This window comes from Dipodomys merriami, unplaced genomic scaffold (genome assembly GCF_024711535.1).
Source record: "Dipodomys merriami isolate MVZ:Mamm:240054 unplaced genomic scaffold, mDipMer1.0.p SCAF_6, whole genome shotgun sequence".
Lineage (NCBI taxonomy): Eukaryota > Metazoa > Chordata > Mammalia > Rodentia > Heteromyidae > Dipodomys > Dipodomys merriami.
Window position 1 is genome coordinate 22,135,788 of NW_027206179.1, and position 13,366 is coordinate 22,149,153.

Below are 13,366 nucleotides of genomic sequence, written 5' to 3' on the forward strand. Positions count from 1 at the left end.
TTTATTGGGAGACAGTCACCAGTCTGAGGGAATCACCGTGAAGGCGGAGTCTTCTGCTCAATGGAGAGCAGCGAGGCCTGAGAGAATAAACATCCCACTGTCCTTCACGGTTATGGCATTTAATGCCATGTAATATATTCCTAATAAATTTGATATGATTCAAAATCCCACAGTAGCAGCCTGGGCAGGTTAGAGAGAAGCAAAGGCTTGATGACTGGGGTGTACTTGGGTTCTGGACCTTTCCTCTGTGTCCTTGCCCATGACTTTCCCTTAGTTTCTTCTACGGTGTTGGTTGTTTGGCTGGTGCCTACAGGATCTCCTGAACCCTAATTGTAGCTGCTTCTTACCCTGCCCAGCCCCTCGTGAACTCCTATTGGTATTTCCTTGGTGGGAAACTGGCATCTGCCTCATGATATCTGGCCACCCAAACCTGCATGTGTAGCTCCAGTCCCCCAGATACTTGAGAAATTTCTCCCCAGATAAAACTCCTGCTCCCTCAGCATCCCCAGCTCTGTCCACATTTTCCTCCTAATGCAACCTCCCTGATTTGGAGAGTGGGCTTCCGGGTCCTCTGCAGGCCAGGGACTTGAATTCGGATCCACATTTGAAGCAGCGTAGTGCCAAGTGGATTGGGAGTCACTCAGGACCTGCTTCCCAACCCCTGCTTGGCCATCTGGTAGCTATTGTTCTTTAAACCTCCAAACCTGTCTCTCCAATCACAGGGGGAATAGGAGAGGGTTTTTTTTCTTTTTTCTTTTTTTTTTTGGGGTCCGGTCGTGGGGCCTGAACTCTGGGCCTGGGCGCTGTCCCTCAGCTCTTCAGCTCAAGGCTAGCACTCTACCACTTGAGCCACAGCGCCACTTCCGGCTTTTTTTCTTTTTGCTTATGTGGTGCTGAGGAATCGAACCCAGGGCCTCATGCATGCAAGGCAAGTGCTCTACCACTGAGCCACCTTCCCAGCCCTAGGAGAGGTTTTTTTCATGGGTTTTTGTAGAGATTGATGCATGGCCACTGAAATGCACACGGCCTACAGAAAGAACACTCTCTGCTCTTCCTCATTTCCTTTGCAGCTCAGCCTGTCAAGTCTTTCCTGGGATCCCTCCCCCTGGCCTCTTACTTCTGTTACTGAAGCAATCATCTATCCCCAGGAAGAGTTCCCAGGAAATTTGTCTAACCTCACCGTCCTGACATGCTTACACTTATTTAGATTGAAATCCTCTAGATCAACCACAACTCTACCAAGGAGCAGGAAAAAGAAAACTGTACCATTCTCTTACCACATGTATAAAATGGCACCCTCTCAACAGGGCTGGTTGAAGGATTAAGTGTAATGACTTTTAAAGAGTTTGTGGCATGGTGCTGGGCATGTAAATTACTGTATAAAAAGCAGAAAGGCAGAGTCCTTTCCACATGAAATGGATCTTGTGTCCCAGGACCAGGTGATACATGGTGAACAACTCCTCTTTCCTTGCCATTTGTCTCAAAGGACTCAGAGGCCTTCCTACCAATCACAGTTCACAATCCAAACATGGGTGGGAAAAAGTACAAAGGACTTCCTTTGGCATTCAGGTCTTCCTTAGTACAGAACATTCCTACCTGTCTTTCTAGAACTTTCTTCTTCTCTCCTTTGATCAAACCAATTTGCCTCTTCTAGAAGAAAGCTCTTTAGAAAAACGTTTGAGAATGGTTCAGATCAAAGATTAAATGGAGGAGAAATATCTCAGGAAAAGAACTTTTCTCCTGCCTTTCCACATGAGGGGGCTTTGTGAGGGAGGCTCAAGTTAGATGTCAGCCACACCAGGAAGAAGCAGCCATTGTTAATGTCAAGGAGTCCTGCGGTAGAGCTGCAGACATGCTGAATGCTTGGAAAGGTGTGACCTCTGTGAACACCCTGGAAGGTAGTCACCTCAGAGAGCGGCTCCAGAGAGAGTCCAGTTGGGAGAAATCTGAGAGGAGCAGAGCTCAGTGCTCAGAGGCCATGCGGTTCTGGAAAGCGGAAGACCTGCCCTGCCCTTGTTTCCAGTGGCCACACGTAACTGGGGACAATGGACACTGTGCTCATGGGACAGGAAAGCTGCAGGACTCTTGGGCACCACTGGCTACTGGAGAATTTAATATAGACAGGTGGTGTTTCTTGCCAGTGCAATCCTCCATCTAAACTGGTTTGTTAAATTGGGCCAGGGAGCTGGACTGCCTTGTAGGGCTTCTTCCCTGGGGGCGAGGGGAGAGCTCAATGCCAAGTGCAGCATGATACAGCACTTCCTGCAGGTAACTCAATCTTTTTGTACCAAAGCAACCTCAGCCACCAGGGTGACCTCAGCCTAAAAGCACCCAGAATGACATCCTGCGATTCAGCCTGTTCTCCTCCTGCTCCTTCCACAAACCAGAGCCAATGTGCTGGTACTGCTTTTCCTCCTCCTGCTTGAAATGCTCCCGACAGAGTGATTTAATTAGAAGCCGGATAGCTCTAGATCCAGCTAGAAAACAGATTTCAGACAGAAAATAGAAGCCAAACCCCACTTCTTCTACCTACTAGTTTAGGTGATTCAGGATCATGGATGTAAGCTCTTGGCTTTGTTTTCCTTACCTACACAACAGAGGGTTTCTATTTTAATAATCTACTGCAAGGATCAATGGAATAATACATACAAAGTATCTGGCACCATGCAAACTATGTAGCAGGCGAGCAATAAATGTTCATTCGGTCTGTCCCTTCCCTGCTAATGTCTTCATGGTTAAGACAAATATTACACAGGCCTGGGGGTCTCATTCCAGGGTTCCCTCATTAAGGAGCCTTCTCTGAATCCTTTTAATCCTATCACCACCTCTTCTCTGAAGTTCTGCTTAGCTGAATAGATTGACTACTGGCTTGGGTATATCAATGCTGGAGTTACTCATCTGTTCTGACGCAGATGTCTTGTTTGGCCAATTAGATAGATGTCTCTGAGGGAGGAAGCTAGTCTCAGTGATAATTCTAGCTCATCTCTCCAATTTCCTACTGTATCTATCATTGTTGCAAATGCCTAATAGAATTGTGCAAGCAAAGGAATGAGTCAGAAGTAAAAGGGTAGTTTGAACCTAGAGCCTGGCACATGCTAGGCAGACAATCTCACTTGAGCCATGCCTCTAACCCTTGCGCTTTTTTGTTAGTATTATGGTAGGATCTCTGATTTTTGCCCAGGGTTGGCATTGGACTGTGATCCTCCTATTTATATCTCAGGCCTGAGCCTGGCTTTTTAATAGTGAAAATCCAATATGTATTGAACAAGCAGATGTTTTAGCATAGAAGTGGTTGATATTGTAGGTGAAGCTACGGGGAAGAGAAAGGCAATGGTGTGAAGTTATGAGAGGCCAGCTTTTGTGGGGGGAAGGGGTCACGTGAACTGCATGGAGCTAGTATCCACTCTGAGCTAGAAGTTCAGGCAGGTGAGACATGTGTCCTTGGTCATAATGTCTCTCACTTCCATACAACAATGTAAGGGAAGCTGAAAAAAGAAATTGTTTCTTGACATTTTGCTCCATTCTTGGCCGTAAGAATGAAGCATCATATTTCTTTATTTTTCTACTTGTGTTTATGGGGTAGAAATGGCTCCTTGCTGCCCACCAGTACTTGTGCTCTTTGTGATTGATCACCTAGCTAGGGCCTGATTGCCAAGTGTTCACTCATGGGTTATAAGTGGCCATCATGTGTGTTGTCTACAAGTTAGGACCCTTAAAATTGCAAGTGGGGCAAGGCGTCAGTAGCTCATATTTGTAATCTTAGCTGCAAAGGAGGCTGAGATTGGAAAACTGAGTTTTGAAGTCCAGGGCAGGGCAGGAAAGTCTTGTGAGACTCTTTTCTCCAATTAACCACCAAAATGTCAGAAGTAGAGCCATGGCTCAAGTGACAGAGAGCCAGCGACAGGCCTTGAGTTCAAGTTCTAGTACTATCACCAAAAGAAAATGTAACAACAACAACAAAATAATAATAATAAGAAGAAGATAGCTAGTGGGCGTCTTCCATATTTTCTTCTTTAAGATTGGTTAGGACTGGCTGTGCCAGTGACCTAGACCTGACCTTGCAGGTTTCAGGGCTAAAAGGTGGCAGGGCAGTGATAGAGAAAGACCCTAGGTCCTGTATGACTAGGGAAGCCTGACCATTTCCTGTGATGAGACACAAAAGCTTCTTGTTTATTGGCCTAAACTGTATGGCTGAAAACCATGTGATAGTTGGGTCTTCTGTTACAGTTTAGCTGTTGTAACCTGATTAACACATTACATCTGTAGCTATAGAAACACATCTATTTTCAATTCACACAGATAAGAGTGTACAAAATATTGCAGCAAGTTTTTCACACTATTAAATAATATGTTTTGAGGTATTTTCCATGTCACATGGGCATGTGTTTGCTGTAGATGAGAGAGAGTGCGAGCAATAATTTTACCTTATTTGTGAAATGTTACGTTGTATTTCACAGTATTTATAAATCCAGTTCATTTAGCCAGTTCCTTCTGTAGCCTGCTGTACCAAGCAGCCTGGGAGCACTTTTACTTTGCACTACCATTAATAACATTGCATGAGCACCCCTGTGCACATTTGCACAAGTACACAGGATATTCTAGAATAAAAATCTAGAAATGAAATAGTTGAGTAGCGTGGTCATTGGAGAATAGAGTATGTATTGACAAATGGTCTTCCTAAAAGTCTAAACCAACTTGTACTTCCATCAGTATATAATTCTGTAATTCCTTACAAGACTACAAAGTTCCTTATACCATTGCCTGTATTCATGATTTTACATTGTAGTTGGCTCATAGGAAAATAGAGAGGAGAAATTACTACACAAAGAATGAGGGGGGGGGGGACCTAGAACAAAGGAAGAGGAAGTAGCTAGAATTTAGAAGCAGGAATGATCATACCTAGTGACACTGAGACACTTGAACTATTTACCCACACAGCACAATTTTCAGACCTGATCCTGTGATTTGTAACACAGTCTTGTTTTCCTTCTGCATGTTTCCTGGACCATCCAGATGCATATAAGTTACTCACTTCCCTGTGAGCATTGTGTATTCCAGGATTCCAGGTTGCTACCCAGTGACCTTCAGGGATCATAGTATTAGCTGGCTTGTTCGGTGAGTTTGTCTTTGCATTGTTAAGAATAGGCTGTGACTTCTCTGGAGCTGAAATGTATGCTGCTACAAGGAGACACAATCCATCCTTTTTTTAATGTTCCTCTTTCAGCAAAAGCATCCTCCTGTCTACAAAAAATATGTGTTAAATATTCACCAATGTGTGCTATTGTGCTAAGTCCTTCAACAGAGACTGGGTCGTGATTTAAGGACAGGATATGAGTAGCCTGAGAGGTGTGAGGAGGAGGAAGGAAAGGCAGGGTTATGGAGAGGGAAGAAAAGCAGAATTGACTTGGGATCGAGTCCTCAATCTCTCCAGTTTATTATGATTTTTCATAATGTGCTGTATCTTGGGAAGCCCCCATTTTCCTTATCTTTAAGGTAAGACATTCCCACTGAATGTGGGCCAATAGCAATCTCCATCCTGGGTGTCTGGGATTCAGACAAAGGAAAAAATGAGGTCTCTGCTCTTAGCCAGCCTCTATTCCAGAGAAAAGGATAGGAACAGATTACAAAATAAATTTACTCATTTATTCCAGAAAGAGTTATCAAATTGAATTCCCAGTTTGTGCTTAAAATTTGTTTAAGGAGTTTGTTGTTGTTGTTGTTGTTGTTTTGTTTCAAGCGATCACTGCTTTCTAGAATTGTTAGGAGAACTACATATAAATATACTGAAAAGACCTGCTACAGGCCACCACCTATACATAGTACATACTCAATAAATAGCTGTGCCTCTGCCATTCCTTTTCTGTTTTTCCTTCTCTTCCCTGACCAATTTTATTTCTCTATGTATTTTTGTATTTACTTACTTAAATATTTACTCATTTGTGCACTGCTACTATGTAACTATTGCGGTATTTTCTTTGCCTCTGGTGTATGGCAGTGACAGGTTGATGGGAATGAAATGCAGAGCTGCAGTTAAAATTTCGTCGGATTGCAGGCAGACCTCCCAGATATTGGAGGCAAACCACACCACACCTCTGTGCACCCACACCTAGACTCTCATTCTCTATTGTTGCCTAACGACAGATAGTGATCCAATAGGGAGACATGAAAGAGGGAGAGGCAGACAGAAATGGGGTGGCTGAGAGAATGAGGGCCTCAGGATGTGAGATAACACAGGGTCAGAAACGCCAGTGATGCCCTCCTTTTACCCAGGCCCACTCCCATGCTTCCAGCCAAGTCCAATGAGACATTTTCCCTTTTCTCTTTAGCTCCAAGGCTGAATTCTCTAATCCCTACCCAACTGATGCTTCGGAACACATTCCATAGGTCTCACCTCACGCCAAGACCAGTGGATTCCCTTCCCGGTTCTCAGTACCAGGTACTGCGGTGTGGCAGCTGTCTGACAGTGCTCCGATCCCTTATCAAACTCTTTGCAAAGGAATGGTACCTTTTATGCCAAAGATATAATGTGGTAGATAGTAAGCCTTCAGTCGTTTCCCCTAGCTACATGAATGAACACAGTAGGAGAGCACGGGAAAGTGGACTGGACAACGATGTAGAGGCAAGGCAGGCTTAGGAAATGAATCTCTGGAAGGAGGAGAAAAGGCAACTTTGACCTTCAGAGTAACTTATTCAACAGACTTTGTGGACAGAAAGGTCAAACAGAAATTCAGAGAGAGAGAAAGAGGAGAGGCTCCAGAATGAGATTTCCTTTCTCGTCAGAGAAATGAAATTGGACTCCTGTTCTCTGAAATGCATTTATCTGTCCCTTCATCTAGTTTACGTTCAACCATTTAAACAGACCTCCTGTTTAAATGACAGTGAGCCAGGTCATCACAGCTTGTCATAGGAACGTTCTGAAGACTGTGATGTTAAGACTTGATGCTTAAAGCCAAAGTTCTAGCAGTCTTCTGCAACTCTAGCCTTCTATATTTTCTCGTAGCTATATTAATGTTTTCAGAAAGACATTTTCAATTAATAATAGTATTGTTTCTCTTTTCAGAATCTTTTGCAAATAAATGAACATTTAAATAATAAAGCAAATCTGATAGCAACATCCCTACAATCTTGTTCAGCCATATTGTTATTAACGATGAGTCACGCAAGTGCCAAGAATAGATCAATGGGAAACTTTTATAGCATATTGATGTATTAAGCATTATACCACACTTAGCTCTGATATAATTGTTAAGTTTCTCCTAGGGGAAACAGTTTCACTGGATTCTTTCTTTTTTATAAAAAAGCACCTTGAAGTTTCTAGATACCCTACAATGTGAATCTTGTTCCCTTGTGTATATCTGATATAAAGGTTAATAAGTAATTAGGATGAACACTCATCCCAAAATTACCAATTAATATGCCATCGTTTTCATTAAAAATGTGATTAATTATAAAGTCACAGAAATGTCTTAGACTGGCTAATAAAAAGTTACCTGAAGCAATTCTAAATCTTTTAGGGAGAAAGAGAAATCAATCAAAATCCATCTTCTCTTAAAATTACAATCTGAGATCAAACAAAAGAGCAGAAATGAGTGTCTCAATTATTTAATGTGGATAGAATGTAACGAGTCCCATGGTTTATCTTATGTACTGAGTCATTATTACTAAGAAAACCTAATAAGATATGGCAGATGTTTCAATGGGGAAAGTTTGACAAATAACAGTTCTTTGCTTCTGACCATGTAAAGCAGCCTTTTGTAAATGGGATGGAACTCTTACAGTATCCAGATATATTTTGTTGGTTTCCTAGGAGACTGTGAATGGAAAGTTATGACTCAAGCACATTACGCATTTAAACCTTGTTCTATACCTTAAATGCTGGCATTTGTCACATACTAAAAATGTGCAGAATTCCAAAGTTGAAGAGTTCATGACTAAACTTATACCATTATTCCAAATACATAGCTAAGTTTCATTGGACTTTAACTGATCCTTTTTCTTCCCTATCATCTCCTGCATGGATCAACTTTATTTCTCTTATGTGTATTATGGCTCAGCTGGACAGTTGGCTTTATCAAAGGATAAAAATGAACACCAATGTACAAGTTACAGCTCAAGACCATTTTGATATGTCACAACCTATGACAGGGATCCTTGTCATGAGTGAAATGAACCGTGATGTTAAGATCTATACAAACTAGTGATTTTCCCATGCATCCTAGGTATTTACTAATTGCTTAGCAACCAAGGAGTTCCACATTGACACCAGAGGAAATGTCCCTTGCCAAGCTAGGGTTGGTCGTTTTAGTAATTAGTTCTGCATGGGCCTGTTCTTAGTGTGTCTGGTATAGGAAGAACTTAAAAAGACACCTAATTCCAAAATCAATCCCAGGCTGGCACCTATTTGACTAGTTCCTGAGATTAGGGACTTCCATCCCTCCAGGCATATTTATATATTTCCTTCTTGTACTGAAGGAAAGTGAAGGTCTTCTCCAGACCTCACATACTGGCTCTGATCTTTCGATGGAGGAAGAGTACTTCCTGTTCAGCACACCAAACTCTGAGTATTTGCAGAAGGTGTCACGGAGACACCGCATCTTTTTCTCCAGACTAGGCTTATAGCTACTTGATTCACTCATTTCTGTGTTCTCAGAGGCAATGACGTCATAGCAGTTCAAACTGGCATTAGCTGGGATTGGCTGTTATTTAGCTTATGGTTTCAGCTAGCGCTGTACAGGCAGTAGCCTTGTTGAACAATATGATCAAAATCCAAACAGGAATCAGGACTCAAAGGGTGTGGGCAGGTATGTGCTCTATTCTTATCCTGACTTAGAAAATGCTGTCTGTGAGTTAATACAGTTTGGTGCCTTATTTGAACCTTGTAAGACAAATGGAAACTTCCAGTAAGACCTTCAGGGATACATAATAGATTTATGCAGCAAAAGAACAGTTCCAAAGAATGTGATGAGATCATTTAAAGTACTGTTGTCTAAATTTGGCTGTGCATCTGAATCACGGGGGAACTTTTAAAAATACAGATTCCTGGGATCCATCCCTGGAACTGCTCAGTGGATTCCTCTGGAACTCCCCAGGGGGATTGCATTTGGGGGTCATATGGGGCATACAACCTGATGATCAGTTTTTCCTCTTAGCAAAGGTCTACCTAGACCACAGAGCCTTCTCCTATGGTAGGTTTTTTTTCTTATTTGTTTGTTTTTACTATTCTAGTTAACACATTTATTTCGAAATTCAATTTTATTTTTTTTTACTAAAACGTATTAATTGTACAAAGTGAGATATTTCACTGTGATATTTCTGAACATGCACATCATATACTTTGAGTCTTCTCTACTAATAATTAATAGCCAATAGTATAATAGCTAATTGTGCAGTTTTTTTTCTTGACATAGCTTTGTGCCTGAGTTACTTTATAAAATTCTAAGGACAAGAACAGTGTGTTACCTTTATATATCTTTCCCAAGGAATATGGCACAGTATTTAACAGAGTATTGGTTGGTTGGTGAGGGATTCTGAAGGCAGAGTAAGAAACATTGGAGAGGCAGAAGAGGCAGGTACAGAAGCCTGCATGGATTTTTTTTTTAAGATTGGAGAAGTGTTTTTCTTTTGGAAGTGTTTCTTCTGCACTGTTCTTAAAGTCTGCGACCCCTTGCAAATGATGGAGGTGACAAGGAGAGTTTGATCTTCCCTGCTTTTTAAACATGATCATTAAGAGATACTAGATGGTGATTCCTAAGGATTATAGTAATGTGACCATTTATATTCCCAATTGTGGTGATTCCAGTCCATATGAAACACCAGAGACAAATTAATTCTATTTTCTCTTGGTGCAACTCTATCACCTCACTCGGTGAGGGAAAAGAGAAAGAATGAAGGACCCAATAAAAGTTCCAAACTAAGGACCTCGAGGTCTCTGGATTGTTCTGTAGACAGGATGAATGGCTGTGGTGAATTTGAGATTATAATGACTACATGATCACGATTAGAGTCATTCAAATCAAATTCCAATGGAAAAATTCAAATAAATGATGCATACATTAAATAAGAACAGGTAAGACACAGATTAAGTAATGTGGCTCAGGGATTCCTCAGGCCTGATCTCTGTTTTCATTCACTCTAACCCTTGTGGCTGGTGCAACTATTCTCCACATTGGATCGTAAGTGTCATGAGGACAAAGTCCCTGTCTCTTGCTTAGGCACCAAATGTAATGGTTGGTACTTAGTACCAACTAAATGACTCTTCAGGATAACTAAATGAGAGGAGATGCTTCGAGTTCTCTAGGACATGAAATTCTCTTCACCTTGGCTTTCTATGCCACTCAGAACATAGCAGACCTTCTGGAAATCTTCATTTAGGATGCTGGGATCCCAGCATCGACCAGATACAGTTGGGTGCCTGAAGGGAACCGAAGGGAAGCTCTGAGAATTCATGTCTCCAAACAGAGCTGCTGCTGATTAATTTTAGAGCCTAGCATCTGGGTCAGGGCTGGGTTTTGTAGCAGGTGTGGAAATGATCTCTTTGGTGTCATTAATGATAAAGGCCAGGAGCCCTGCAAATATTCCTTCTCACGAGCATGAGATGAGACTGAATAGGATGGATATTTAATAAAAATGACATCTGTCATATTCTACTTTCACCAAGTGAGTTTTAGATTAAAACTGATTATTAAGGGAATTATAAGCAGCCACATCAGCCTTTCATTCAAAAATTCGAATACACAGCATGTGCTATGCTAGGCATGTGCGGTACTATTGGAGCCACACCTCCAACCCCTTTTCAATGTTGGTTATTTTTGAAGCAGGGTCTTGCTCTTATGTCTCAGCCAGCCTGGGTTACAATCCTCCTAACTTGTGCTTTCCCATGTTGCTGGACGATACCACTACACCTGGCCACTATACTTCCCCATAGCTGGGATGGTAGGTATACACTACTGAGTTCAACCATTGGTAGAGATGGGTCTTGAGAACTTTTATGCCCAGGCTGGTCTTGAATGACAAATTCTTCCATTCCTACTTCCCAAGCAGCTGGAAGTACAAGCCAAAGCCACTACACCAGGCAGATTTTCTTTTTAATTTTTAATTTTTGTTGTTTTTATAAAGAATATTGATATATACAGAGGGATTAAAATTACATAAGTCAGGTAATAAGTACATTTCTTTTTGGACAATTATGTCACCTCTTCCCTCATTCTGTTTTTTTTCTCCTCTTCCTTCCCATAATAGATTTGTTGTTGTTGTTGTTGTTGAGAAAAAGAAATGCTCCAAAAAAAAAAAAAAAAAGAAACACTCCAGTAGGATGATGGTAATTTCAGTGAAAGTTAAACCATTTGAGAGCTGAATGTGCCCTTTTTATTTTGCTTTGGCTATATTATGATCTGTCTTTTCTTCATGCCCTCCTTCAACCTGGAAATATCTCCTACAAGGATTAATGTTTGGAATAAGCATAAACCCCAAGTCATAAGAAAATGCTCTCATTGGCAATATCCTGAACATGCTGATTGATTGGTCAGGAAAAGTGGCTCAGGTAAATTTGAGTGCACATAAATGTGTCAACATCTACTCACTCCCTGTATCCTGGAGGTTAGTGCTTAGGGAGAGAGTTTGTCCTCCACGTATCCGTCTTATTCTTGGTCATGACAGGACTGAGGAAGACTAATACACACTGGACTGTAATCTCTGAGCCAGAAGTAACGGAATCAAACCAAGTGGAAAGACTATGCTATTGAGTATCAGTGAGGTTACTGGAGGGGGTAAATTCCTTGTTGGTATAGTCCCTGTAGCACAAGCCAAACTCCTCAGCCCAGGGCTGTACCCTTTCCACTGGAAAGCATTTCAAATAAGTGCTAGCAGGGAATTTACAAACAGACATAAACAAAAACAAAAAACCCAGTGTAACTTACTTTCTCTTGCAGTTTCTCTCTCATTTAATTATTTAAGTTTGTACTATCTAAGCAGGCTTCTTCCTAGGGGCTTCTGTTTTGATTGATTGATTGATTGCACCTCAATGTTCTACACTGGCTAAATGTGAATATTATCAGGCTCTTAGGAATGCTATAATAAGTTACAGGGAGGATTCATTCTGGGCAAGGAATTAGGAAGAAAAAATGGATAAGGCCAGCTTTGAAGCTACAGTTACCTTTCTCTACTAATTACCAGTTTGGTAGTCACTAGTAAGTTTTCTAAATTTTTGAACCAATGCTCACATAGACTGGCTGACATCATTCTATTTATCTAACAAAGTTAGTGGGAAGAATTAATAATGCATGAAAAGGGACTGGTACTATAGGACTATAATGGTTACTGAGTAATTTAAAAAAAATGTCTGGGATCATTTTTGCAAACCAAGTCAAAATTAGGTATGTCATTTATGAAATGCTCAAGTAATTTCTGCACATAATTAGCCTTTAACAGCTCAGTAGTGATTCAAGTACATGAACTTAAGGTCCAGGCCAATTACATATTAATATTACCTTTTTACATATGTTTTATAGGAATTGTCTAAAATGGTCTTCTATATATCATTTTAATATTGAAATTGTTATCAATAAGTACTAAGACTTAAAACTTTACTTTCTTTTTTATTTTTGCTGTCTGAATTTATTTATTTATTTATTTATTTATTTATTTATTGTGAAAATACAGTACAGAGGGGTTACAATAACATGGGCAAGGTAATGAGTACATTTCTTATCAAGCATTGCTGCCTCCTCCTTTGTTTCCCCTTCCCATTCCTTCCCATCTCCCCCCACCCCACCAACGTTGTAAGTCATTATGTCGAAAAACGAACTTTACAACTAAAACTTTTCTATCCATTAATTCATCGCATGAGGTTTGAATTACCCTACAGAGAAAATGGAATGATCTGTCGATTTTTCAATGTTAAATTTTACTCCCAGCGTCAACATGCATGGCTTGAAGTTCCTGATTTTGAAATCAGCTGGCATTCTGCCCTCAGGGCCACAGCACCTGGCTGCAAGGTGGTATGGTGTATGACTCTAGGGGTGTCCACCACATACAGTGTGAGGAGGACTGCACCCCTTAAACTACATGGGGTGTCCAGAGTAGAAAGGATGACGGGCAGTGGAGAAACAACATCAGCTAACCAAGCACTGGACACAGATCCATCTTTCACATCTATTCTACCTGGCAGTGTTAGTCTCTTCCGTGGAAGATAAGAAGCCATTGGAAGATACTAAACTGATAACTGATACCATCAGATTGAGATGTTAAAAGAATCATAGTATCTTTCTCTGAAAAAAAAATATTTGGTGGCACTGCGGAATTTAAACCTAGGGTGTTAGACTTCCTACATCCAAGCTTTACCACCTCCTCACCTTTTTGCTTTTAGTTA

General features: G+C 41.0%; 1 protein-coding gene across 9 annotated transcripts in view; it reads right to left on the reverse strand.

The window, feature by feature from the left end:
* Positions 1-13,366, reverse strand: part of Mbnl2 (muscleblind like splicing regulator 2) — a 151,003-nt gene that overhangs the window by 78,188 nt on the left and 59,449 nt on the right. The window lies entirely within an intron of this gene.